The sequence below is a fragment of the Ursus arctos genome, unplaced genomic scaffold, assembly GCF_023065955.2.
Source record: "Ursus arctos isolate Adak ecotype North America unplaced genomic scaffold, UrsArc2.0 scaffold_11, whole genome shotgun sequence".
Lineage (NCBI taxonomy): Eukaryota > Metazoa > Chordata > Mammalia > Carnivora > Ursidae > Ursus > Ursus arctos.
The window spans coordinates 16,634,834-16,661,530 of NW_026622775.1; the positions used below are offsets into that span (position 1 = coordinate 16,634,834).

General features: G+C 38.5%; 1 protein-coding gene across 5 annotated transcripts in view; it reads left to right on the top strand.

Moving 5' to 3' along the window:
- Positions 1-26,697, top strand: part of AFG2A (AFG2 AAA ATPase homolog A) — a 340,553-nt gene that overhangs the window by 279,491 nt on the left and 34,365 nt on the right. The gene's annotated exons all lie outside the window — the stretch shown is intronic.

The window sequence follows — 26,697 nt, forward strand, 5'->3', positions numbered from 1 at the left end:
CATTTGTATCCTTGGGGTAAATACCCAGTAGTGCCATTCCTGGGTCATAGGGTAGCTCTATTTTAAACTTTTTGAGGAACATCCATACTGTTCTCCAGAGTGGCTGTACCAGCTTGCCTTCCCACCAGCAGTGTAGGAGGGTTCTCCTTTCTCTGCATCCTCTCCAACATCTGTCGTTTCCTGACTTAATTTTAGCCATTCTGACTGGTGTGAGGTGGTACCTCATTGTAGTTTTGATTTATATTTCCCTCATGCCGAGTGATGTTGAGCCTTTTTTCATCTATCTGTTGGCCATTTGGATGTCTTCTTTGAAGAAACGCCTGCTCGTGTCTTCTGCCCATTTCTTGGTTGGATTATTTGTTGATTGATTAGTTCTTTATAGATTTTGAATACCAGCCCTTTATCTTCTACGTCATTTGCAGATATCTTCTCCCATTCTGTAGGTTGCCTTTTGGTTTTATTGACTGTTTTCTTTGCTGTGCAAAAGGTTTTAACTTGATGAAGTCCCAATAGTTCATTTTTGCCTTTGTTTCCCTTGCCTTTGGAGACGTGTCTAGCAGGAAGTTGGTGCAGACGAGGTCACAGAGGTTGCTACCTCTGTTCTCTAGAATTTTGATGGATTCCTGTCTCATAGTTAGGTCTTTCCTCCATTTTGAGTCTATGTTTGTGTATGGTGTAAGGGAATGGTCCAGTTTCATTCTTCTGCATGTGGCTGTCCAGTTTTCCCAACACCATCTGTTGAAGAGACTATCTATTTCCATTGGATAGTCTTTCCTGCTTTGTCAAAGATTAATTGACTGTGGAGTTGAGGGTCCATTTCTGGGTTCTCTATTCTTTTCCATTGATCTATATGTATGTATTTGAGCCAGTACCATACTATCTTGATGTTCATAGCTTTGTAATAGAGCTGGAATTGTGATGCCACCAGTTTTGGTTTTCTTTTTCAACATTCCTTTAATTATCTGGAGTCATTGCTAGTTCCATACAAATTTTAGGATTATTTGTTCCAGCTCTGTGAAAAAAGTTGATGGCATTTTGATAAGGATTGCATTAAATGTATACATTGCTCTAGGTAGCATAGACATTTTAACAATATTTGTTCTTCCAATCCATGAGTATGGAGCGTTTTTCCATTTCTTTATGTCTTCCTCAGTTTCTTTCATAAGTGTTCTATAGTTTTCTGAGTACAGATTCTTTGCCTCTTTGGTTAGGTTTATTCCTAGGTATCTTGTGGTTTTAGGTACAGTTGTAAATGGGATCAACTCCTTAATTTTTCTTTCTTCTGTCTCATGGTTAGTATGTAGATATGCACCTGATTTCTGTGCATTGATTTTATATCCTGCCACTCTGCTGAATTACTGTATGACTTCTAGAAATTTTGGGGTGGAGTCTTTTGAGTTTCCGAGAGTTTGATTTCTTTGCCACTTCAGATGCCCTTTATTTCTTTTTGTTGTCTGATTGCTGAGGCTAGGACTTGTAGTACTGTGTTGAACAGCAATGGTGATAGTGGGCATCCCTGCTGTGTTCCTGACCTTGGGGGAAAAGCTCTCACTTTCTTTCTCACTTTCTTCCCATTGAGAATGATATTCGCTGTGGACTTTTCATATAAGGGTTTTATGATATTGAGGTATGTTCCCTCTATCCCTACACTGTGAAGAGTTTTAATCAAGAAAGGATGCTGTACTTTGCCAGATGCTTTCTCTGCCTCTATTCAGAGGATCATATGGTTCTTGTCCTTTCTTTTATTAATGTAGTGTGTATCACGTTGATTGATTTTAAGATGTTGAACCACCCTTGCAGCCCAGGAATAAATCCCACTTGGTCCTGGTGAATAATCCTTTTACTGTACTGTTGGATCCTATTGGCTAGTATTTTGGTGAGAATGTTTGCATCTGTGTTCATCAAGGATGTTGGTCTGTAATTCTCCTTTTTGGTGGGGTCTTTGTCTGGTTTTGGGGGTCAAGGTGTAATGCTGACCTCATAGAAGGAGTTTGGAAGTTTTCCTTCCATTTCTATTTTTGGAACAGTTTCAGAAGAATAGGTATTAATAATTCTTTAAATGTTTGGTAGAATTCCCCTAGGAAGCCATTGGCCCTAGACTCTTGTTGGGAGATTTTAGATTACTGCTTCAATTTCCTTGCTGGTTATGGGTCTGTTCAGGTTTTCTATTTCTTCCTGGTTCAGTTTTGGTAGTTTATATGTCTCTAGGAATGCATCCATTTCTTCCAGATTGCCTAATTTGTGAATGTACACGCACACACACCCCACATTGTATTTATCCATTCATCTATCGATGGACACTTAGATTGTTTTTATACCTTGGCCATCATAATTGATGCTGCAAAGAACATGGAAGTACAGATATCTCTTCAAGATAATGCTTTCATTTTCTTTGGATATATACCCAGAAGTGGGATTCCTGAATCATATGGTAGTTCTGTTTTAAAATTTTTGAGGAACCTCCATACTGTTTTCCATAATGCTTGTACCAGTTGACATCCCTACCAGCAGTGCACAAGGGTTCCCTCTTTTCCACATCTCCACCTGCATTTGCTATTTCTTTTCTTTTTGATAATAGCCATTCTAACAGGTGTGACTTGATATCTCATTGTGGTTTGGTTTGCATTTCCTTGATTAGTGGTGTTGAGTACCTTTTCATTTACCTGTTGACTATTTGTATATATTCTTTCGGAAAATGTCTATTCAGGTCCTTTGCCTGTTTTTTAAATTGGGTTATTTGGGTTTTTTTGCTATTGAGTTATGTGAGTACCATGTATATTTTGGATATTAACCCCCTTTTGAAAATATGGTTTGCAGATATTTTCCCCTGTTCCATAGGTTGTCATTTCATTGGTTAATGGTCTTCTCTGCTGTGCAGTAGTTTTCTAGTTTGATGTAGTCCCGGTTGTTATTTTTGCTTTTGTTTGCCTTTGCCTTTCGTGTCAAATCCAAAATATCATCACCAAGAAAAACCAGTGTCAGGGAGCTTACTCCCTATGTTTTCTTCTAGGAATTTTATATATAGATTCAGGTCTTATGTTCAAGTGTTTAATACATTTCAAGTTGATTTTTGTGTATGGTATAAGATAGGAGTTGGGTTTCATTCTTTTGCATGAGAATACCCGGTTTTCCCAACACCATTTATTGAAGACACTATTTTCCCCATTGTTTCCCCATTTCTGGTTCCTTTTGAAAATTAATTGACTACATATGCACAGGTATATTTCTGGGCTGTTATGTTCTATTGATCTATGTGTCTGTTATATACAAATACTATGCTGTTTTGATTACTGTAGCTCTGTAATATTATTTGAAATCAGGAAGTGGGATACCTCTAGCTTTGTTCTTCTTTTTTTTTTTTTTTAAGATTTTATTTATTTATTTGACAGAGAGAGAGAGAAAGAGAGAGATTGAGCACAAGCAAGGGGAGAAGCAGGCTCCCCATTGAGCAGGAAGCCCAACCTGAGGCTCGATCCCAGGACCCTGGGACCATGACCTGAACCAAAGGCAGACACTTAATTGACTGAGCCACCCAGGCGCCCCTTTGTTCTTCTTTCTTAAGATTACTTTGACTATTCAGGGTCTTTTGTGGTTCCATACAAATCATAGGATTATTTGTCCTATTCTGTGAAAAATGCCATTTGAATTTTGATTGGGATTGCATTGTATCTGTAGTTCACTCTAGGTAGTATTGACATTTCAAGAATATTACTTCTTTCAGTGCACAAACATGGAATATATTTCCATTTACTTGCATCTTCTTCAATTTCTTTCATCACTGTCTTATAGTTTTCAGTGTACAGATGTTTTTTATCTCCTTGGATAAATTTATTTCTAAGTATTTTATTCTTTTTGAAGCTATTATAAATGAGTTTGTTTTCTGAATTTCTCTTTCTGATAGTTCAGAACTGGGTTACCAGACATGGACTAGGTCCTTCCGGGGAGATACTGGCGACTTGGTTTTATAGTTTGAGCAAGCCAGAAAGAGAAGGCAGGGAAATGTCCTCTAGTTTCCCCCACAGATTGCAGCCTACCCTAAAATTCATGCTCTAATTAGATGCCAGACCCTCAGGCAGCAGCTTGTAAAGTAGGCATTAAGACCTCTTTCAGGGAAAGACTAGAAGATGCGCGTTTTTGTCTGTTCCCTCTTGCTAAGCCTTGGGGGGTAGTTGCAGTGAGCGCTCATCCAGCCGTGAAGCACTGTGTCTTTGTTCGCTACATAGTCTTACCTAGGCCATGTATGCCAACCCTGTTGGCTTTCAGAACTAGATGTTTGGGATCCAGTCTTCAGGTGGGGCCCTAGATGTGTGGTCCAAACCCTTCACTCCTCAGGGAGAAGTTGGGAGTTGGGGGGTTTTCTCCAGATTGTATGGTGCTGTGCCAGGAATAGAGAGTTTTTATAGCGAAAGTGCCTGTCAGCCTTTCCTACCCATTTCAATGTATTTTCTCATTTGCCCAATATATACGAGTCTGTCATAGAGGGTTGCTCCACGTGTGTACATTAGGAAGAGAGAAGTTCAGGAACCTTCTATGTTGCCATGTTGGTTGACTTCCTTACTGCTTTCCTTTTTATAGTATAAAACCAAATTATTTTAGTGATATCAGACAATGCAAGGGATAAGCAAAGACCAGACCAGAAATGGGTGTGATTCTTTGCCAGGTCTTGTTGCCTACATTTAGAAACTAACAGATGCCAAATGGAAGTTTGGTATGAGAGCAGAATGTAACTTATGATCTAGATTTATCTTTTTGCATTTTTTAATGAGTAATTTAGAAGCTTTGTTTAAGGACTGGTGATCTTAAGCAAAACTCTAAGAAATATTCTTTCTTTAATCTGGGAGACTATTGGGCTTTGTTTAAGATTGTTCTATTTCTTCCCTTATTTCTCTGAAGAGACCCTTGGACTTCATTTGTGGACATTATTATAACATTCCTTTACATTAGCATATTAAAGATTGAAGATTGACCTGCTATCAGTTTCATTCCCTGTGTAACACCTTGTCTTTGAAGTATTATGCTTTGCTTTTCCCCCCTGCCTATCACCTACACAGCTGCTATTGCCTCCTTTGTTTTAAAGGATACATCCTCTCCACCTCTGAAATGGAGATAAATTTATCTTATTGGTTGAAGAATACAAGGATATTTAGAACATTTTCTTATGTAGCTGCAACTTCATACAACTTTCAATTGAATCTTCTTCAGCCACTCAACTTAGATCCAGAAAGTCATTTCTGACCACCTCCAGCCCAGATTAGATACCCATGCTCTGTATCCCATGATACCATATACATTTCTCTTTTATATCTAGGTTTTTGTTTTTTAAAACATTTGTTAAGACAGAATCAGTAAAAGTAGCTGTAACTGGTTTTGAGAATCTTGACTAATGAGTTAGGATCCACCCAGGCCAGTTTATTTTGGTAGCTTAAGCTAAAATGGGTTCCTCAGCTTAACACTTAGTTATGATGGGAAAAGTTATTAATAACTTAACATATAAAGTATAATAAAGCTTCAGCAGATTTTACTGACATATCTGTCTTATAATAGTTTCTGATAGTTTCTCATTCCTGCAGTATGGCTGTGGGAAGTATTCTGGTTCACTTTCGCATCTCAACCCCATGTCTTGGTGCTATTATTCCGCAGTGTGTCCACAAGTCATTTTCTTATTTCAGGGATGTTATTACAAAGTCCTAGAATGTGTGCTTCCTTGGTGTAGACTTTAAGAACAGAGCCCTTAAAAATTAGTTTCAAAAAAAGGCTTTATTTCTCTAATCTCTACATCCAAATGCTGGTCATACCTGCTGGACAGCTCTGTCTCTCCTGACTGAAACCTTTTGTCTGTGTCTGCGCTCTTTGGTGGCCACACCCTGCCTTCAGACGAGCATTCATCTGGATGCCGTGGCAAAAAGAAAGGTGTTTACATGCCTTTTGACAAAGAATTCCTTCTTTCATGGGCTCTAAACTGAAGTCAGATCCCCCTGTTTTATAGAAATACGATACTCTCAGTATGTAACTTTCAGTATGATACTATTAAATATGTCCCCAGAATCAGTATAACCACGTCAGCCATCAAGAATCTCCTGACTTCTGTTGCATGGGCCACTCAACACCCTGCATCATAGTCACCTGCAACTGCTGCATTGTAAGCTCCCCTAAGAGAGGATTTATACCAGATCTCTGTAGCCCCAGAACTTAAGCACTTAACAGATGCTTTATAACTTTTTTAAGTAAAAGAATAAATGACCAAATGAAAAATTAAGTGCCTCCTGGGTCCAGATGCTGTGAACTTCCAACTGACCCTCGTCTCACTTTTTTCAGAAAACAGCAACTATTTATACATATACACATTTTTTAAAAAATAATAAACCAGCAACTTGTTATGTGCTTTCTGGTAATTTGATATACTTTCTGGTATGTTAACATACTAACCTGTCTTAACAGAACAGTAGAAGTTTAGTGGGAAAGTATTTCATCATGCAGAAGCATGCTGGAAAAACTAATAAGAGCAACTAAAATATAAGCACATAGTATCTCTCTGCCACTGTTCTTTCTTAAGATTTTATAAGCATTATTTTGTTTGTGTCTTCCAGTAACCCTTTCAGATAAGTACTACCTTATATCCTTGATTCTGAGATGCCATCAATTGTAAGAGACATCATCAAATTAGTAATAGTTTTACAGTGACTGTGTGTGTTGGAGGCATACAGACTTTGCCTTCGATATGCATATCTATTTTATGACAAATACTAATTTTAAATTAAACATTCAGAAAAGTGTATCTTCATATCATTAAGTACTTCAGAAATTGAGGTCCAGGCCAGAAGCTACGGAGTGCTAGCATGGCTCTGCAAGCACATGGCTCTGCATGTTGTGTGGTGCTTCTGAGACACAGGGATATTGAATGTTTGGGGCAACCTGTAGAAACTATCTGAACATCATTAAATTCATGAAACTTCTCATTAAACGTGGTAACCTGAACACACGCATTTACATCTGTTCCCTCCTGAAACTGTACTAAAATGAAAGTAAAAAATAAGAAATGCATAAACCAGTAATGCCAAAGAGGATGGGGAAGAAGATGACAGCAGATGAAAATATAAATTAAACTTTTGAAGCTGGACGATAAATGAGCAGATTAGAGAATGCTGAAACCTACAGGCAAGAGAAACCAATAAGAAGCAGCTGATTGCCGCAACAGAAGTCAAGAAAGACTCGAGAAATTAGAATATAGGGCACCTTTGAGGAAAAAGAGGAAAGGCTGAAAACAGGGTTTGTTGTGAGTCTTTACATTCTGGTGGTACACTCCTAGATTCTTTCCCCTGCTCCTCACAGACAGGAGACAATCCCCAACAGAAAACTGGAGCTTTATTTTTTTAGAGAAGTCGAACTACAGACGTTCTGGACATGAAGGCAAGCAGTTCCATATGAGGATGAGGGGAAAGGTAACAGTCAAATCAAAAACAAAGTATTAAATGCCAAGCGATATACTTCATGCTAAGACTTCCAAGCCCCCTCCCTTGTCCTGCCCCTGTCATGCTGCCAGATAAGCAGATGATTGGGAGATTGTTCTCTGGAGTCTAAAAGAACAGCTCTGCAGATACTTACATTTGGGAGAATTACAAAGTACAGACCACCAACTGACAAGCCTCATCATGCTCACAGTTTCCAATTAGAATTTCAGGGTCTCCTTCCTACATATGAACAGAATACTAGGGATCACCAATATTTGAAGAAAGCTTCCAATATGAAAGACGCTCTAAAACAAACACAGGGGAAATAGAGAGATGATAGAAAGTACAACTATGAAACAGGTACCACGGGCTCTACAAAAGAATATTCAGTTGTTCTTTAATTCAGATTTTTAAATGTTCAGGTAAAAAAAATTTTAAATGCAGTAGAAGAATTGGAAGAAAAAATTGAGTAAGTCTCCCAGAAAATTAAACAAAAAAACAGAGATGAGAATTGGAGAAATGGGTACAGATGACTAACAGTAGTCTCAGAGCAAACAGAAAATCAGAGAAGAAAAAACTATCAGAATTTCTAAGAATTGAAGAAATATGTTTCTATATTGAAAGACTCTACCAAGTGTCCAGCCCCAAGCCATCACAGACAAAAGACCAAGACTTTGGATTGCCACAGCATTCTCTATAGCAGCAGGAGAGCTACCCTTCTAAGTTCTGAGGGGAAATGATTTCCAACCTAGAGTTCTATATCTAGTCGAACTATGAAGTCAAATGTGAAGATGAAATAAATACATTTCAGACATGCAAGATCTAAAACAAATTTATCTCCATGTACCCCTTTTTAGGTGGGTGTGTTCCACCAAAAATAAGAAAAAGCATGGGATCCGGGAAGTAAGCAGTTCAACACAGGAGAGCGGTGAAGGGAATTCCCAGGGTGATGTTGAAGAGAAGTTCCAGAAAAAAAGAAAAAACAAAACAAAACAACGCTTTTAAGCTTCTTTATATAAGCTGGCGAGGAAAGGGCATTCTTATCAGGTTGTCACTATTTGGCTGACTTTGCTTTCTAATTGAGAATAAGTAATTAAAAAGACTAGTACATGAAGATTACATTAGCTACACTTGGAAACTATAAAAGCAAAATATTGTTTCAAGAAATGATCATATGTTCTTTCCACCTCCTCATTCCAATCCAGGATTATATTTCTCCATGAAAGCTTTATTTTAGAATTCAATGTTAGTTTTTTCTATCATTTTTGAAACTAAAGATGAGTAGTTTCCAAAAGATTTTAGTAGCAGAACCTTTTTCCCCTCCTTCAAATAAAATGTTGTGTGGAAAGACTATTATATAAAAAAGATAAGAATGAATCTGTTTTGATTGGGGCCTGTCCCACGTACATACCTTTCCCTGCTCCTGCTGCTGTTACTTCTGGGGCACAATGGAGATTCTGTAGAGCAATGTAAAAACTATTACTGTAGCTGAAACTATTGAACACGTGACTTATTTCACTATTATTTCTCAGAATTATAACCTGAGCACCCGTGAGTTTTATGAACTCAATAAACAGAACTTTGATGTAGCATTGCTTACATAGTGAGGTTGTGTGTCTGTGAAATGCCACTAAAATTCCATCTTGACAAGTGTGCACCTATCAGTCTTGTTTTTAATAAAATGTATTTGCCTCAGTTTCAAATGAAAGTTGGAACCTCCAGTTTTTACATTCCTGGCATTTTTGTATTTGAAATTAGTAATTCATATTTCTTTTCCCTTGTAAGCATGAGCTAAGGCAAACATAGAGCATCCAGATAGCACTGTATTTGGGGCGGGAAGTCCTGCATTTCAAGTGTTCCTTGTAATACATCCTTTGTCCCTCTTAATGCTGTGCTTTCTTTTTCCCATGTCAGTCCTGTAAAAGCAACTGTTGACAGATTTATAGTTTTAAATAGCTTTCCAGATACAATCTCCTCTGGTAAATAAAACTAAAAGATGAGATTAAAGAATAAAAACATAACTTAATGCTATGAGAATTTGAGTTTTTGTATAGTGTGGTCATTATGGGATGTCCATGACATCGGGCTCGAATCTGCCTGCATACCCTGAAAATATAAAACACACAATAGTAGAGCAGAGCAATAGCTTTTCTGTCTGAAAAATGATTTATCATTGGCAAGTATTAAAAATAACAACTTCATTGCCTTTATTACCTGCATCCTTTCTATGAGGAGGGGTAGTCCCTAACCAAACATTTTGAGAACTGGTTAATGTTTAATATTTATTTGTAAATATGGAAATATAATGAAGATATAACTGTAAATCTTTTATACTGTGTGCACCAAAGAATTTAAGTTCATACTGCTTTCCCATTCATCTAACCTTTTAGATTCTTCAACTAAATAATGCAGAAAACGTAGCTTATGAAATTAAAAGAGGATCATAACATTTTAAAAACTCCACCTGTAATTTTGAAGAATTAAAACCTTAAGCAAGTGCATATCTTGGCAAACAAAGTATTTTAACCTAAAGCTTGACCAGGTTACAGTTAGAAGTACAAGTACAATTAGAAGAATACCCTGAATCACAGAAGTATTATTATCTTTTTATGCTCAACGAGAAAGCAGGTGCACAGGTTACCATTTCAACTCAGAGCGTGGGTTTTTATCTTGAAGACTATGGAAATAAGTTGCATGTGAAAATCAGCAGAGCAGTCCATCATTTTTATCCCTCAGTCCTTCTCTGAGGACTTTTTTGTGACACCTGTGAAGAAGCAGAGCCATGGAGTTATGTCCACATCAGTAACAGGGTATATCCAAAGTTAGCACAATTGATGATATCGTTACAGTCTACTGCAGCAGAATGCTGGAGAGTGACTGTAGTCCTAACCAGTGATCATAGTAGTACAAGATGTTCTGCCTCAGAGTTACCAAGGTCCAATACCAACTCATTATTAACTCAGCTCTGCCCTCCTTGGCTATAATATCTAGTACTCCCCCCATCCATCCTGAGATTGGGTCTGTGAATGAGCCTCAAAATAATACCTGGCTTAGTCGCTCTACTGGAAGGTTTAACAAACATCCCTAGTTGTGGTATGAAAATTAGAGTTAAGATAGACATAAGTAGAAGCCTAGGTAATAGCCCACATGATGGAATATTAGGGTCTGAACTTGTATTAGTTAAAGGTAGTTAAATGAGGGAAATTCATAAAGCATTTAGAAAGCAAGACTTAAAGGATTAGTTAGAAAGAGAAAAGAATCAAAGGTGACTCACAAGAAAATATAGGCCAGTTTAGGGATAAAAGCAATAAATCCAAGTTGGGATACGTTCAGTAGCAAGGACTTTTGAATCATCCAAGAAGAGATGTCAGCAAGTGGTAGTTGAATATACAAATTAGGAGATGAGACCAAGGGAATAGAGGAGATTACACTGTAGAATATATAAAACGAGAAGAGTAAAGGGTCCAAGAAAGAAATCTGGAACACCAAAATCGAAAAGGTAGACATAAGAAACAACAGAAATGATTGGAGAGAGATGGGTTCTGGAAACCAACGGGATAAAGAGCATTACCAAATGCAACTGAAAGGTTCAGGTCGATTGAGTTTAGCAATAGGAGTCATTAGTGACTTCACTAAGAGCACTGTCAGTGGAGTAGGAGGGCAAAATCTAGATTGTGGAGAACTGAAATGAAAATGGAAAGTGAGGTATTATTGTAGGTATCTCTGTTAAGAAATTTGAACAAAAAAGGATGGAGAGAGATTAGATTGGTATCTGGGGAAATATTGGCGGGGTAGGGACTAAGATGGGAGAGACAAGCATGTTTACAGGCTGAGGAGAAAGTCAGAGGAAGAATGAAAATATACAGGCAAGAAAATGGAGAAAGGAATAACTAACGAAGGAAGGTCCCAGAGCATTGGGATTGTGAGCACAAAGTAAGGTTTGGCCTTCAGCTGAAGGAAGGAGCCCTGTTCTCTTGCACTGTTGAGAAGGAAGTAAGGATCATAATGAATATAGATGATTTTGTAGGTGGGGGGCCTGGAAAGTTGAAGAAGGGGATTGGATTCAGTGAACTGCAAGCCTCAACTTGAGTCTCTTTCATGAGTCTTTTATCTGACCCATAGAATTACTGAATCCATACATGTAATGAACTGTCATAAGATTGAGTTTTACCCTTTACCATGTGTGCTATAATACATTGTAAAGTCCAGTCCCTCTTTTTGAAAAATAATATACAGAAATTCAAATTTTAAAAATGTAAATGGATCCTCTTAATGGTGTTGATCATCTAGCCTATTTTTTATTTTGTTGGAATTTGCCAAGTGAAAATATGCATTGCGTAACATTTTAATTAATATAGACCTATTGCATAAAGAGAAGAGAAGCTCTCTATATGTGGGTGATCATATACTTATAGAAGGATTTTTTTTTACTATAGATTAATACTATTTTCTAGATAAGAAAGTCAGACTGAGTATGACAAATGATCCTTTAGTCTCTTAGTTTTACATACTTACTGTTTAGGTAAGGACCTGTCTGTGTTAGTGATCTTTTCTATGCAACATCTTTGCTCAAATTTAACTTCTACTATAGCTTTTTCTTACATTCTGACCTACTTGATAATCTAGTATCATATTCACTATCACAAAGAATTATTCTATATAGAATGTTAGCTGTAACTCAATGTAGTTCTTAAAGAGTTCTCTCAGTTATTTTAATACTTGCCCTTCTGCAATGAGCTGAAAACCATTTCCACTTCCCAGAAAGAATGCCTGTGTAATAGTGTTAAAGCTTCAGAATCGTAGAGTGAATTGATTGATCAGAGAAAGCTTAACAGTGCCTAGCTCACAGTTTGTACTTAATAAATGTCTGATGAGTGAGAGACTGAATGCATGCAATTTCATTTTTGTGAGAATTTACTAGACTAAAAACTCTGATTGTCTCTGGAAAGAAGTAGCACATGTTCTTTTTAGAATATCTGAAACCACTGAATCTTTATTAACAAATAGTTTTGAGTCCTAGGCACAAGACACTCACTAAAGTAAAGAGACCTTGCTTACTTCCTTTTACATTGGGTATGAGTTTTGATTTTTGATGATAACAAGTTTGGATCAGTGCTGGTTTGGGCAAGGTTAATATTATATAAAAGAGTACCTTTTTTTAAAAAAAACCCTATCATATCCTGTTACTCAGTTCTCTAGCACAAGTGCTTTAGGCACTGATTTAATCTAGAAATGATCATTGGATTCCCCATTAGAATAGTTCATGTATTTGAGAGGCCATCTGGTAATGACAGGATGTCATTCTTATATGAAAGAACTTGAGGCAATTAATCTGGAATGAAGAACCATCAATTGATCTCATGAGAACTCTCTGAAACATTTTGGTCAAAGTCAAGTTTACTGAGGGTCTTATTTTCACTAAGAGGATCCCCAGAGTAAGTTCCAGGGTTGGAATAAAAACAACTCATATACTGTTGTTTTAATTGAATTATATCCACCTTAGTTTTCTCCATAGTATGTTTTCTTCAGACAGACCCTTGGATGATTGTCTTTTTTTTTTTTTCTTTAACCTCATGGTGTTCCAGTTACATGTAAACAAGCACAAACAGTGACACTTTGTGAAATATCCCACTTCTGCCCTTGAGTCTATGCATTCACTTTTCTGGTAAATGACTTTGGAAGCCTAGAGAAACCAAATGAGACCCCTAGAAGTAGTACAGATGAGTTTGCTAGCAGTATTTGCATAAGGTTCTAGTAGCCTCTTCTATTGTCTTTGGTTTATTCATTTAAAAAGTTCTTACCTACAATTTGTGTCTTCCATTAGTTTACCCTTTTTCGGGGCCAGGAAAATGACCTAGAGGAAATCAGACCTGTGGCAATCTGGCTTACATTCTTAGCTAACTGGCTTATGCCTTATTTTTTATGAAACAAAAAATATAAAGTATGTGATAAATGCATAAGTACAATATGATCCTTTTTCTTGGGTATGTACATTCCAAGAAATTGGCTATATTTCCAAATTGGGGTGGCTTATGTACTGAAGTTTAAGGGGAAATTTTAAATCTTAATCTCTATGTTTCTTCTATAAATGGCGCGTTGCATCTTGTGGACGCTGAAATAGACCTCAAGATTTAGGACCATGGTAAAGAAATCCAAAATTTATTGATTATTTCCTTACTGAGAGTTGATATTATCTCTGACTAAAAACAGAGTTTCTTTTAAAGTTTCAACTAGAAGAAATATGTGTAAAATATATATACAAATAGGCAGTATTGCAGAGATAAAGAGCTCAGTCTCAGGAATTAGGCAGACCTGGATTTGAATCCCATCTCTGACATTAACTAGCCCTATGACCCTCATATGTGGAGTAGTTACAGTAATAGCACCTCCTTCCTAGAGTCATTGTGAAAACTAAATTATTACCCGAATATTTTATCTGTAATATGAGTTAATACATGGCTGATAAATTTTCTAAAGGTGTATTAGTCGTTAAAATATTGGATGCATCAGGGGCACCTGGGTGGCACAGCGGTTGAGCGGCTGCCTTCGGCTCAGGGCATGATCCCGGCGTTATGGGATTGAGCCCCACATCAGGCTCCTCCACTATGAGCCTGCTTCTTCCTCTCCCACTCCCCCTGCTTGTGTTCCCTCTCTTGCTGGCTGTCTCTATCTCTGTCGAATAAATAAATAAAATCTTTAAAAAAAAAATATTGGATGTATCAAAACAAACTATTTTAAAAAGTGACGTTTGGGGTGTCAAGACTGGAGTGAAGCCCCTAATACAGAGATAGCAGGTCTTTCAACCTGCAGGCTGCCAGTGGGCCCGGACAAGTATGGCAGGAAGGGAAGAGCTCCATGGGCCAATCACTTAACTCCTGGACCTCAGTTCCTCATACCTGTTTTGAGGATTATATGGGTTGCTAATTAAGTCTCCGTCTACTTTTGATACTTTGACTTTTTTTATATGATAATTGTGCATACTTTTTTTTTTTTGAGTATAGTTGGCACACAATGTTACATTAGTTTCAGGTGTACAACATAGTGATTTGACAAGTCTATACCGTATGCTACGCTCACCACAAGTGTAGCTACGGTCTGTCACCATACACACTGTTACAATATTATTAACTCTATTCCTTATGCTGTGCCTTTTATTCCCATGACTTATGTCATAACTGGAAACCTGTGATACTTTGACTTTAAAGCAAAAGAAAGAAATGAAAATCAAAGAACAAGGACCACAAAAAGTGTGGAAGTAACCAGGAAGTCCTTCAGTAGGTAAATGGATAAATAAACTAGTACATTTAGACAATGGAATATTACTCCAAACTAAAAAAGGAATGAACTCTCAAGCCATAAAAAGACATGGAGAAACCTTAAATGCCTATTACTAAATGAAATAAGTGAAATGAAAAGGCTACATACTGCATGATCCCAACTCTATGACATTCTGGAAAAGGCAAAACTATAGAAAGAATATGGAGATCAGTGATTGCCAGGGGTTATGAGGGAGGGAGGGATGAATAGGCAAAACACGGGCATTTTAGGGCAGTGAAACTATTCTGTATGACACTGTAATGATGGATACATATTATTATACATTCGCCCAAACCCATTGAATGTACACCACCAAGAAGAGCGAACCCTAATGTAGACTGTGAACCTTAGTACTAATGATGTGTCAGTGTGGATTCATCGATTGTAGCAAATGTACCACTCGGGTGGAGGATGTTGATCCTGGGGGATGCTGTGTGTATATAGGTACAGACGAGATCTGTACTTTCCTCTCAGTTTTACCGTGAATCTAAAACTGCTCTAAAAAAATAAAGTCTATTAAAAAAAAAAAAAGCAGCAGGATGGGAGGAAATAAAAGGCTACTCCCTGAGCCTGCCCTCATTGCCACCACCTGTTGTCACGCTTAGCCTTTGCACTCTCTGTGGCCCTCCCTCTCCTGCGGCCTCAGTCACATCCATGTGGATGGTTAAAGCAGCTTTTTCCCTACAGTCAGTTCCTAGAAACTGTGCCGTAAAGGAGACCATCACAAAACAGATCGTTGTTGAAAGAATTATATTTCCTTATAAAAACAATATTATAATGGAGGATTGTATTCCTGCCCAAGACTTGCCATCAAATAAAAATGTATGCTCCGAGTTCTCTTTAATGCGCGTGAGTATACACTACCACATTGATCAGGATCCTGTATACCATGGGCGATTGGTCCATAAAAATACAGCTCTGGAAATAAGCATGTTTTATAACCATTTTGGGATAGTGTGTTCCTTTTAAGCCTTGCTTGGATCGTTGTTACCCTTCGGATGCAACCTGTCTGCACCAGCTGTGTTATGCAGCTGCCCCTGTGGCTTGAGGGACAGGGCACTGTGACTGGCTTATCAAAGGGTTGCAGTGGTTGAGAAGCAGTTCACTAAAGAAAGGGGGCTTCATTTGCTCAGATAACTAAGGAGAAGTACTGGGATTATCCACCCCCCCCAAAAAAAAATAATAATAATAAAAGGAAGAAGAGACAGGAAAGGGAAGGGAAAAGAAAGAATGCCATATTTCCAGTTCAAGGTTCTGAGACGGCTACCAGGGTGTTTTATAAGACTTCCTCTTTTAATACAGAAAGGGAAAGTCAGTGTCTGTTCCATAACTGAACATTTAATGTATAAAAATTATTTTGCTTCCCAAAAACTATGAACATAGATGCCTTGCACTTTTAGATTTCCTTTGTTTCTGATAGTCTAGGTCAGATGCTCCGTAAAGTTTTTATCACCCTGTGATCTGTAAAGCGTATGTTCCACCAGAAAATCCTTCTAGTCACCAGCTCTCTGGTTTCCCATAGAGGTGATGATGGAAGCTTACATATAATTCTAGACTAACGTTATGCTGCAAAGGATGTTTATAGAACATTAAATTCTGATAAGGGGGATAATGTTTTAAAAATCATTCTTAATCCCTGAATAATACTGCATATTAATGGTTATGTAGCATTTGGCTTCAAAATTTCTTACTATAAACTTTGATTTCATACTAGTGTAAGTATTCTGCTAGAAAAAAGTAGAAATACTTGTCTTTTTTATAGGCTTAGAGAAGATCTGCTGTATCTTTCAAATAAATGCTTCCATTGCTACCATTATTAGCATCTTTTTGTTCTCTACTGGAAAAAGAGAGGAAAAAAAAAAAAACACCAGTTTGTCTTACCCAGAATCCAAAATTTGAGTCAAGCCCAGTTTCATAGAAATGTTCTATGTAATGGGGAGTTAACTACCTAAATCTGGGGTCAGCAAACTATGGTGTGCAGGTCAAATCTGCCCCACAGTCTCCACAATCTGTTTTTTGTAAGACCTGTAGGCTAAGAATAGTTTTTTACATTTTTAAGTGTTTGAAGAAAAATCAAAAGAAGAAGTAAAATACATGAAATTCTAATTTCAGTATCCGTAAAGTTTTATTGGCACACCGCTACACACATTCACTTTCACATTGCCCATGGCTGCTTTCACACTACAGAGACAGATTTGAGTAGTTACCGAAGGGACTGTGTTCTCCACAAAGTGTAGAAGATTTCCTCTCTGGCCCTTTAGAGAATAAATTTGCTGGCCCCTGATCTAAATCATTTCATCTATCACTCTACCCACATACTTATATTCACTTTCTCTCCCGCACCCCTTCCTCTTTTCCTCTTCGCACACAGACATCATTTCGAATGTGGTAATTACAATTACAAAGACATCAAATTCTGAGCCTATAGTAATTCACAAGCGGAAACACGTTTTAATTTCCTTTTGACTTGTCAACTCTCTCCTCCCTGTCTGCTTTCCCTTTCCTCTGCCGCCTTTATATAGAGTTTCTAAGGCCATGCCATTTTCCCAACATGTTTTGTTTTTAAGGTGGGGGTTAGATCTTGATACATTTTTTAACTTCCATGGAAAGTTCCCTGTTAGTATGTGGTCCCATTTTTAACCTATTTGCAGACACCCCCGATTATCTAAAATCACTTTCACATGGGGCTGAGGTTAAGCTTTATTTCTCTTGGCGTGTCTCTGCCACAGCAGACACTTCCTCTTTGCCTTGAAAGGACAAAACGATGTTCAGCTGTCTGGGCTTAGGCCCAGTATTTGATTTATACATTATTTAATTTCCTCCTGAAAATTGAAAGCAGGGCTTTCAGGAATGGAAGTCAGTATTTTTCATTTGTTTAAGAACACTTTTAGGTCTAATATAATCATCGGTAGTAGATGTCAGCATGATTGGGGGTGACTTAAGGTAAAACAAAGAAAACATAAATACAAAGGAAAATTATTTGACAGTGGAGAAGATCTGAAGTTTTTGAATAATCATTATTTGCGTGTTATTAAGTTTTTTTGTGCTAGTGTTCATTCAACAAACTTTTCTGAGCTACATTTTGGGGCACCTGTCTTTACCCATTAGAGGAAAGACCTTTCACCATTATGTTATAGTTGAAATTCCGGGGTGATTAGAAGTTCGAGGAGGACTTAATGTAACCATCCCAGTAATTTTACAGAGGATTTTTGGTTTCTGTCTGAGCTGCTACTGCATTTTATCTTCACAATAAAGTTCATGCACATGCCAGGATATATATGCCAGAGTGGTTTGAAATTCTTACAGCAGTGAACTCAGGAAATTAAAAATTAACTCTGGAAATACCATTTCTTGTTCTACATCCACTTTTGGGTAGTGTGTTCCTTTTTAAATCTTACTTAGGTTGTTGTTACTCTTAGGTTACAACCTGTCTCCTTTTTACCACCAAAGTTCTCAAAAAGTCTGGCACACCTAGTGCCTCCACTTCCTCACTCCTAATTCACTTCCCAAACCCTGGCGAATGGCCTCCCCCTCCCTCTACCACTGCTGAGCTGATCTCACTGACTGTTTCCTCATCTCCAATCCAGTAACCAGCTCTGAGTCCTTGCCTCCCTGGCCTTTCTGCCCATCTCCAGAATTCATACCCGCTTCCCAAGACCTTCTTCCGTTTTCATGTGGACTGTTTTAGTTTCCTCTAATTCTTTGTCTCTTGTACACACTCCTCTCCTAGTATCAAGCTAAGCTAAAGTATTCCCAGAATTCTGTTTCTTGGACCTCTTCTCTCCCTATACTCTTAAGCCTTTTCCCTCTCATCCTTCCTCAGTGCCTGAGGTACTTGAAGAGAACTTAGAGGTGGTCTGAACGTCTGTGACAGAGGACTGCTGAAGCTGGTGGATGTGACTGACAGGCTGGACAGGCATTGAAAGACCTTGGGAAAACCGCATAAATCCATTTGGAGTACTTGTAAAAAGTACCAGCACCCCATAGTCACTGAGATCTCCCCTGGCCAGGCAGTCATCAGTCAAAAAGCCTTTTAGGAACAGCAGTTTGCAGAGCTCTGTATTCAGTGGTGTACTCAGAGCTTGAAACAGGCCATGCTTCCCCAGGAGTTAAGGATCCCTCTGCAGTGAGCCCCAGGTTAGTATGCTCAGAGTAGTGACCGGGTCAAGAAAGGGAAGGGGGTGGCTAAGGACAGACTGAATTCACACTTCGAATATTTTCAGGAATTATTTGCAACCGCTCAGGAATATAAAATAGTATCCCAGCTGAGAGCTTTGTTTAACATTCCATTTAGCACTAATCTCTACTTAATCTCTATTATTTTGATTTGGTTACTAGGTATTTAGTGCAGCCCTGTATTGCAGAAGGCTGGCCAAGAGCTCACTTGAAATCAATAGTAGTCATAGCTAGCTCTGCCGAATCTAGATTAGAACATGAGCATACAAGTTTAGTGGTTCTGAAGTTTGTGGGATAGTTGTTTTTTTTTAGCTTTTGGTAAGCCTTAATATTCTACCAAAGTTAAGTACAGCACCTGCTCTAAGGCGTAAATGCCATATTTAGTCAAAAAATAAATTGTTAGGACTGAAGTACTATCTTTAGTTAACATTGTCAAATAGCAGACCTTATTCTCGTCATATATTCTCCTCCTTTCTTTCATTGTTCTCATTCATTCATTCAGCGCATATTTATCGAGTACCTATTATGCGCCTGGTAAGGTTCTAGGCACTAGCATATGTTAGCAAACAAAATAAACAAAAGTCTGTACTCTGTGTGTGCTTCACTTTTGTGAGGGGAACAAACCAACAAAATAAGTTAAAATGCAGTATATGGGGGCACCTGGCTGGTTCATTCAGAGGAACACACGACTCTTGTTGCAGCGGTCATGATTTTGAGCCCCATGTTGGGTGTAGAGATTATTTAAAATAACTAAAACTTTAAAAAATCATAAAAGAGTTCATTTAGAAAGAAAATGCAATATATGGGATGTCAGTAACAAATAGGGAGCAAAATAAAGCAAGAAAGGAAAAGAGGATTACAAGGAAGGAAGCAGCAGTTGTAAATAAGGTTAACAGGGAGAACCTCACTGAAACGGTAACATTTGAGTAAAGACCTAAGGCAAGTTAGTTATCAGAGGAAAGGGCATTTCAGAAGGAACAAGTGCAAATGCTTTGAACAAGACTGAGCTTTTCCTATTTAAGAACAGCCAGGAAGCCAGTGTCACTGGAGTGAAGGCAGTGTGGGGGTGTTCCAGTGTCCAAATGAAAAGAAAGTGGGAGGACGTGATTGGTATCAAATGCTGCTGATGGATCAAGTATACTGAGAATTGAAGACTGATCATTGGATTATGATCTTGACAGAGCAATTCACTAGAGGGTCACAAGCCTCATTCCAGCGGGTTTGAGTGAGAATTGGAAGGAAAGGAACTAGAGAACAACAAATAGACAGCTCTTCCAAGGACTTTTGCTGGTGGTGAATTGAAGCATGCATGGAGATGAGGGATTATGCTTTTAAGATGAGTAATTGCAACATAATTTTATGCTGGTGGGAAAAGTTGATTATATGTGGGGGGAACAATTATAGCAACAAATCTTGACTTAGGAAAAAGAGAATGAAATCCAGTACATAAATAGAAGGACTGATCTTAGCAACCAAAATAGTTCATCCATTGAAAAAGGAAGGAAAGGTTAGTCTGCAAGTACAAGTAAATGGAATAGGGCAGATTGAATGGTGGTAGCATATTGAAAGTTCTTTTCTGCCCTATAAATAAAGTTTATTTCTAGTGACTGAATAAAATCTACAGTACCCCTGTCATATGTTTATTTACTTACTATCTCTAGAGCTATCTCCATATCTGGCCAGCTTGTAAATGATTCATTTTTTTTTTCCTTTTATTGAGCAAAAACCTGTCTCCTACAGCTTTGGTCCTAGTTCTGCTTCCTAGAGCCTCACAAGAATGGCAGTTCCAATCCTTCTCCATGAGTCTTTAAAATATTGGAGGGTTGACCTGATTTCTCACTGTTGACCTCATTTATCCTGGCTACCATACCTAACCCTCAGCATTTCTGTTGGTATGTGCTGTAAGCCCCCTCTCACATCTGATCACTCGATCTCCTGAGAGGGGCCAGGCTTATTTCATCAGTTCCATTTGTTAATCAGGACTCATTTGTCCTGGCCTTTGGGGTCTTTTTTTTTTTTTCCTATGCTTGTCTTTTCCCCATATATTCAGTGTTTCTAACAAATATTTATACCCAACCAGCACGCTGGCAAGGTTTTTATCTAATGCGTTTAGCCTACAGACAAAGCATAGCTATTAAAGACTCACGTCCAATCCAGCTTTTATCCACTAGTTAGTCCCTTTTGATAGGATTGTCAATTCTCAGTTTTCACATGACTCCAGGTAAATCAATATCTAATCCAGATGATTTAGCCAGATTAAGTGGTACGGAGCAAAGAATAAAAGATGTATTACCAATGGATTTAAGCCTGGGTGGCTGAGAAAATGGTGTATCCCTGAAAATGAGTTAGTGGGGCAGGCAGTTTTCAGATCAAGATGACACATCTGATGTTGACTATTTTGGGTTGTAGGTGCCTGGAGAGACGCCTGAGCTAAGGATGAATATTTCAAAGACATTTGCATAGGAGTGATATTTGAAGAGACCAGAGTAGATTCATTTTTCAAGAGGTGATAGGTAAAAGACTAGAAACCAGAGGCCAAGAATAACGTATCTGTATTAGAAATGTCTATGGCACATAAGCATGTTGATCTTCTGAGAATTAGAAGCTAGTCCTAGCACATTACCATGTCCATGAAAAATTGATATAGGAGAACCACACCGGTTTAAATCACCAGGATAAAGAAGAAGGGTCCTGATTTTCTTGTTATCACTTCCCTAAGCCCAAGAATGTTGCTGTGTTTGAGCGGACCTTAATCCCAGTAGCATCCCCATCAGCACTACCGCTGGCTTTACCGTCACAACAGAGTATTAGTGGCAGTAGTGATCACCAGGAGGCAGTGACTGAGTGTGAGCTTCAATAGCCAGACTTCAGAGAAAAGCTAGGGGAGCTCTGTAGCATAAGGCCACTTGGCCATGTGGAGAGGTTGAGTGGTGACTAGAGCTGATGATACAGGCTGGAGGCCCTCAAAGGCTGGTTGGAGCTGAGAAGAGTGGAAAATTGGAAGAACAGAGGCAAAGGAGACCGAAAATACGATTTTTAAGACTCTCCTTTTCTAAAATTTTGAATGAGCAGTGGTTAAAAAACAAGATTCTATAATCATATCCAGGCTACAGTGAATAGGAGCATCTTCCCAGTTCTTTGCTTTTGCTTTTGTACTACTTGACCATTTTGGACCTTGATCAACATATAAACGAATCGTAAAAGTAAACAAATACGAGGTGTAGGTCTTATTTTGATCCCAAGCCAAACAAAATAGCAATGGAATACATTTATGCATAACTGGCAAAAGTTTAATACTGACTAAATATTGATAATATTAAGGAATTGCTGTTTTAATGTGAAATAATGATGTGGTTGTGCTTTAAAAAAAAAAAAATTCCTTTAGGAGCACCTGGGTGGCTCAGTTAACCATCTGCCTTCAGCTCAGGTCATGATCCCAGGGTCCTGGGAGCTAGCCCCAGTCAGGCTCTCTGCTCAGCAGAAGTCTGCTTCTCCCTCTCCCTCTGCCTGCTGCTGCCCCTGCTTGTACTCACTCTCTCTCTCTCTCTTTCTCTGTCAAATAAATAAAATCTTTAAAAAAATTCGTTTCGATATATGCTGAAATATTTGTGGATTAAATGCTGTGATTCTGGGATTCGCTTAAAAAAACTAGTACCGTGTTGGGATGAGGATTAGAGTGTAGATGGAACAAGGTCGGCCATGGGTTGCTCCTTGCTAAAGCTGGGTATCAGGCGAGTGAGAGTTCACTGTACGTTATTCTCTCTACTATGGTCTATGTTTGAATTTTCTCTAGTTTAAAAAGGAAATGAAGGGAGGGGGGATAATTATTGTCTCCCTAAATATTTGCTAAGGATTTTAGTCTCCTCTGTCTCCCCTTTCTCTTCTATTCTCAGGGACAAGAATTGAGCAAGTTTACAAAGTAGGGTGGAGCTATTGCGAAAGACAGCTCCAATCATCTTTCAGCCACTTAGCTGGTAGGATGAAGTCAGAGTACTCCAAGCTTCGAACGCTGTCTATTTCAGTCCCCCCTCTCTGTAAGCCTTGTCAACACGCATTTCCAGCTACGTGCATTTCCAGTTACAATTGAATTTAGGGACTGTCTCCAAATAAAATTTCCATAAACTTCCAAACTAAGCAGCTCCAGACTTGAGGCTTGTATCTATTAACTATTTATGACCCCTCCCCCACAAAAAGTTGAGTTTTTGTTTGCTTTCTTTTCTGATTTTCACTGTGACTTCTCCATTGCTAAGAAAGAGAATGGATTTAACACAAAGATAACTTTGACCATAACCCATGCTGGAATCATCATTCAAAAGAATAGCTTTAATTTTTCCTATAGATTCCCTAATCATTTCCAAAGAAATTGACTGGTGGCCCCTAAGGCTTTTCAACTTTATCATTTTTTAGATAGTATCCGTGGCCTGGAAATCAGTTGTACAGCTCAGAATGTTATCTGGACCCCTGATGAGCAGCGTAGTCTAAGAAAATGGCAGCTGGGAGCAAGGGAGGCAGTCGCACCACTGGGCACGAGTTCCAGAGTCGCAGCTTCTCAACAGAACAGTTGGAGGGAATGTGCTCTAAACGTTGCCAAGACAGCATTTGAGAGGAAGCAATACATAAGCCGTGCAAGTTGGCTTTACATAGAGGAGGATAAAAGCCACTTTTGACATCCTCTCTCTCATTCCCTCCACCCACCAACATAAGCCTGCCTTAAATCACCTGTTCTTACAGCCCCCAAGAATCTGCACCTCCTGCCCCCAAAAGACTACAGAGTTGCTATGTCATCGCAGTGTGACCACACACAGTTGATTTGGTACAGAGGAATGATCTCCTTCAATTTGGCCCCATCTTCATACCCTCTTCCCCAGCCACAGCGATTGGACCAGGCTACTCAGACACTTTCCACAGGAGTTTTCGTTAGTGGAACTGAGAAAATGAGGACTTTGTGGTGGCTGAAGCTGTAAGATATAAAACATGTTTGCCATGTTTTCTTCCATGTGGGGAAAACCACTCTGTAGTTAAGGAGGAATAAACCGGGGCGCCTGGGTGGCACAGCGGTTAAGCGTCTGCCTTCGGCTCAGGGCGTGATCCCGGCGTTATGGGATCGAGTCCCACATCAGGCTCCTCCGCTATGAGCCTGCTTCTTCCTCTCCCACTCCCCCTGCTTGTGTTCCCTCTCTCACTGGCTGTCTCTATCCTGTCGAATAAGTAAATAAAATCTTTAAAAAAAAAAAAAAAGGAGGAATAAACCAACCAAGTACAGAAAGAAGCAGGGATCAAAATTATGGAGAGAGAATCCTGATAGCATCCCAGTCTCTGGTTCCAGTTGGTCTGCTGAGCCTAGCCTCACTCTTGTCCTTAGGTTCTGTTAGTTTCAATAATATCCTTACAATAAATACCTCCTTTTGATTCAAATTAGGTTTCTGTCCCTAGCAGTTTAGGCCTAATATACAGCAGATGTCACAGCTGATTGCACATATTTGCAGACATAAGAGAAGCTGAGGCAGAATTCAGTCCACCTTGCTCAGAGGCATTCACAAATGTAGTGTGAAAACTACTCATGAGTCTCCTTTGATTAAAGTTAGCCTGGTCGCATTTGTCATGGCAATTAAAGAATACATAGCCTTAAAGTCTTTTCAAGACTTGGGTTTCTTCTTAAAGAAAATAAATCAAAAGTGTTCATTAAAAGATTGATATAAAAATTTAATAATTCTGAGGTTAACCTAAAATTTAGCCTAATCTTCCATGGGAACATTTATGTATGTGTGTGTGGGTTTTGAATTCCACAAATATTACTAAAATGAGCAGTCGGCAGAAAGATGTTTTAAAATATTTTGTTTCAGCATGTAAAATCTCGTTTTATTACAGAAATCTTTTGTTAAAGGCACAGCTATGCTGGGTTACTGCCAGAGTGATGGGATTTTGAAAGCTCAGTTAATTTTAAAAGATTTACAAATGCTGGGCTTCAGAACTACTGATGGCAAAATGTACTTCACACTTTTTTAAAAGACTTTATTTATTTATGAGAGACAGCACAAGAGGGGCAGGGGGGAGAGGAACAAGCAGACTGAGCATGGAACCCCTTGCAGGGCTCGGTCCCAGGACCCTGAGATCACAACCTGAGCCGAAATCAGGAATCAGCTGCTCAACCCACAGAGCCACCCACATGCCCCTTTAGTATAGTGCTTAAACTCACATCACATCTTGTGAACTTACATTGCATCTGCAAATGAGTGTGCACATGCATATGTGTACGTGTGTATGCACAGTTGTCTACATTCCTATGTATGTGTGTATATGTTTATTTCAAAGAGAACAGAGTGGGGTGGGGGAGGAGAACAGGACAGACCTATAAAATAATCCAGAATTTCCCTTGGCCTTCATATTCCTTAGTGTAAATATGGAATGAGTGCAAAAGACATCTTGAACACACTGTAGGAAAGGTTGTACGGGTTTATTTCCAGTTAGGTACCAGCATGCTAAAATGGAGGTGCTCATTACCAAGGTGCACCCTATCTAAAGTCGACACTTGCTTCAGTTTTCTCTACTTTACAACTTTATAGAGTGCTTTTATGTGCATATTTATCGTTTATGATAGAAAATACATTAAGACTGCAAAATCGTTTCCATTGTATCATAATCCCCTTGTGTTCATTCAGTTGACTCATCTCTATGAGAAAAAAAAAACTCCATTCATTAGAAATATCTACTGCTTTCTTTCCAGTGATACATTTTATGATGATTAGAAATCTGAGGAAAGCTCACCAAGTATAAAATGAAGTAGATGTATGGATACAGTCTTGAAATGTATTAATTACACATACTTAAATTCCCTCAATTTTATGTCTTTAAAGGGTTTTAAGAACTAGATGAATAATCTGTGCTTTAAAAATTCACCATTAGCTCTTTACGTGTACCAACTGCTGCCATTTCTGATAACCAAACCAGTCCCATTAAGGGATAATTTAGGGCACCTTTTTTTTTTTTTAAGATTTTATTTATTTATTTGACAGAGAGATTGAGAGCCAGCGAGAGAGGGAACACAAGCAGGGGGAGTGGGAGAGGAAGAAGCAGGCTCCCAGCAGAGCAGGGAGCCCGATGCAGGGCTTGAACCCAGGACCCTGGGATCACACCCTGAGCCGAAGGCAGATGCTTAACGACTGAGCCACCCAGGCACCCCTGGGGCACCTTTTAAATTAAGTTGTTTTTGAAACATGATTTCTTTATCATCAGTAAGTTTCATCTACCCCCTTTTCCCACAACTGTTTCCATATCTGTTGATTGCTTTGATGACTTTTCTCATGGTTTTTAGTTTAGTCTTTACAAGTAGACATTTTTCAGTCTTTAGGAGACTTTCTGGCTTTTTCATTGCTGAACTTGACGTAAGCCTATTCTCTCATAAGCAGTTTTGCAAAGGAGTTTGGGTAACAGTAGTTAAGAAGGAATAGTTAGGTTTCATAGTCCATTAAGTAATGGACTTAATGGTCAGAAGAGAGAAATATATGAGTGTTTTGGTTAAAACCTTCATAAACTGAATTACCTTTATTCCCCACCTTGACCTGGATTATGAGTAACTAATGAAAAGGATTGTGCTATATGGCCTTTACAGGTATTTGTAAATTCTTCTAAGTTATATCACATATATTTTTTTTTTATTGTCAAAAGGTAAGAGCTTTATCTCACTACTGGCTTTCAAATCAGTAAAATAAAGGTTTTCCTTTGTTTTTTTTTTCTTTTTAATGGACATGCAGTAAAT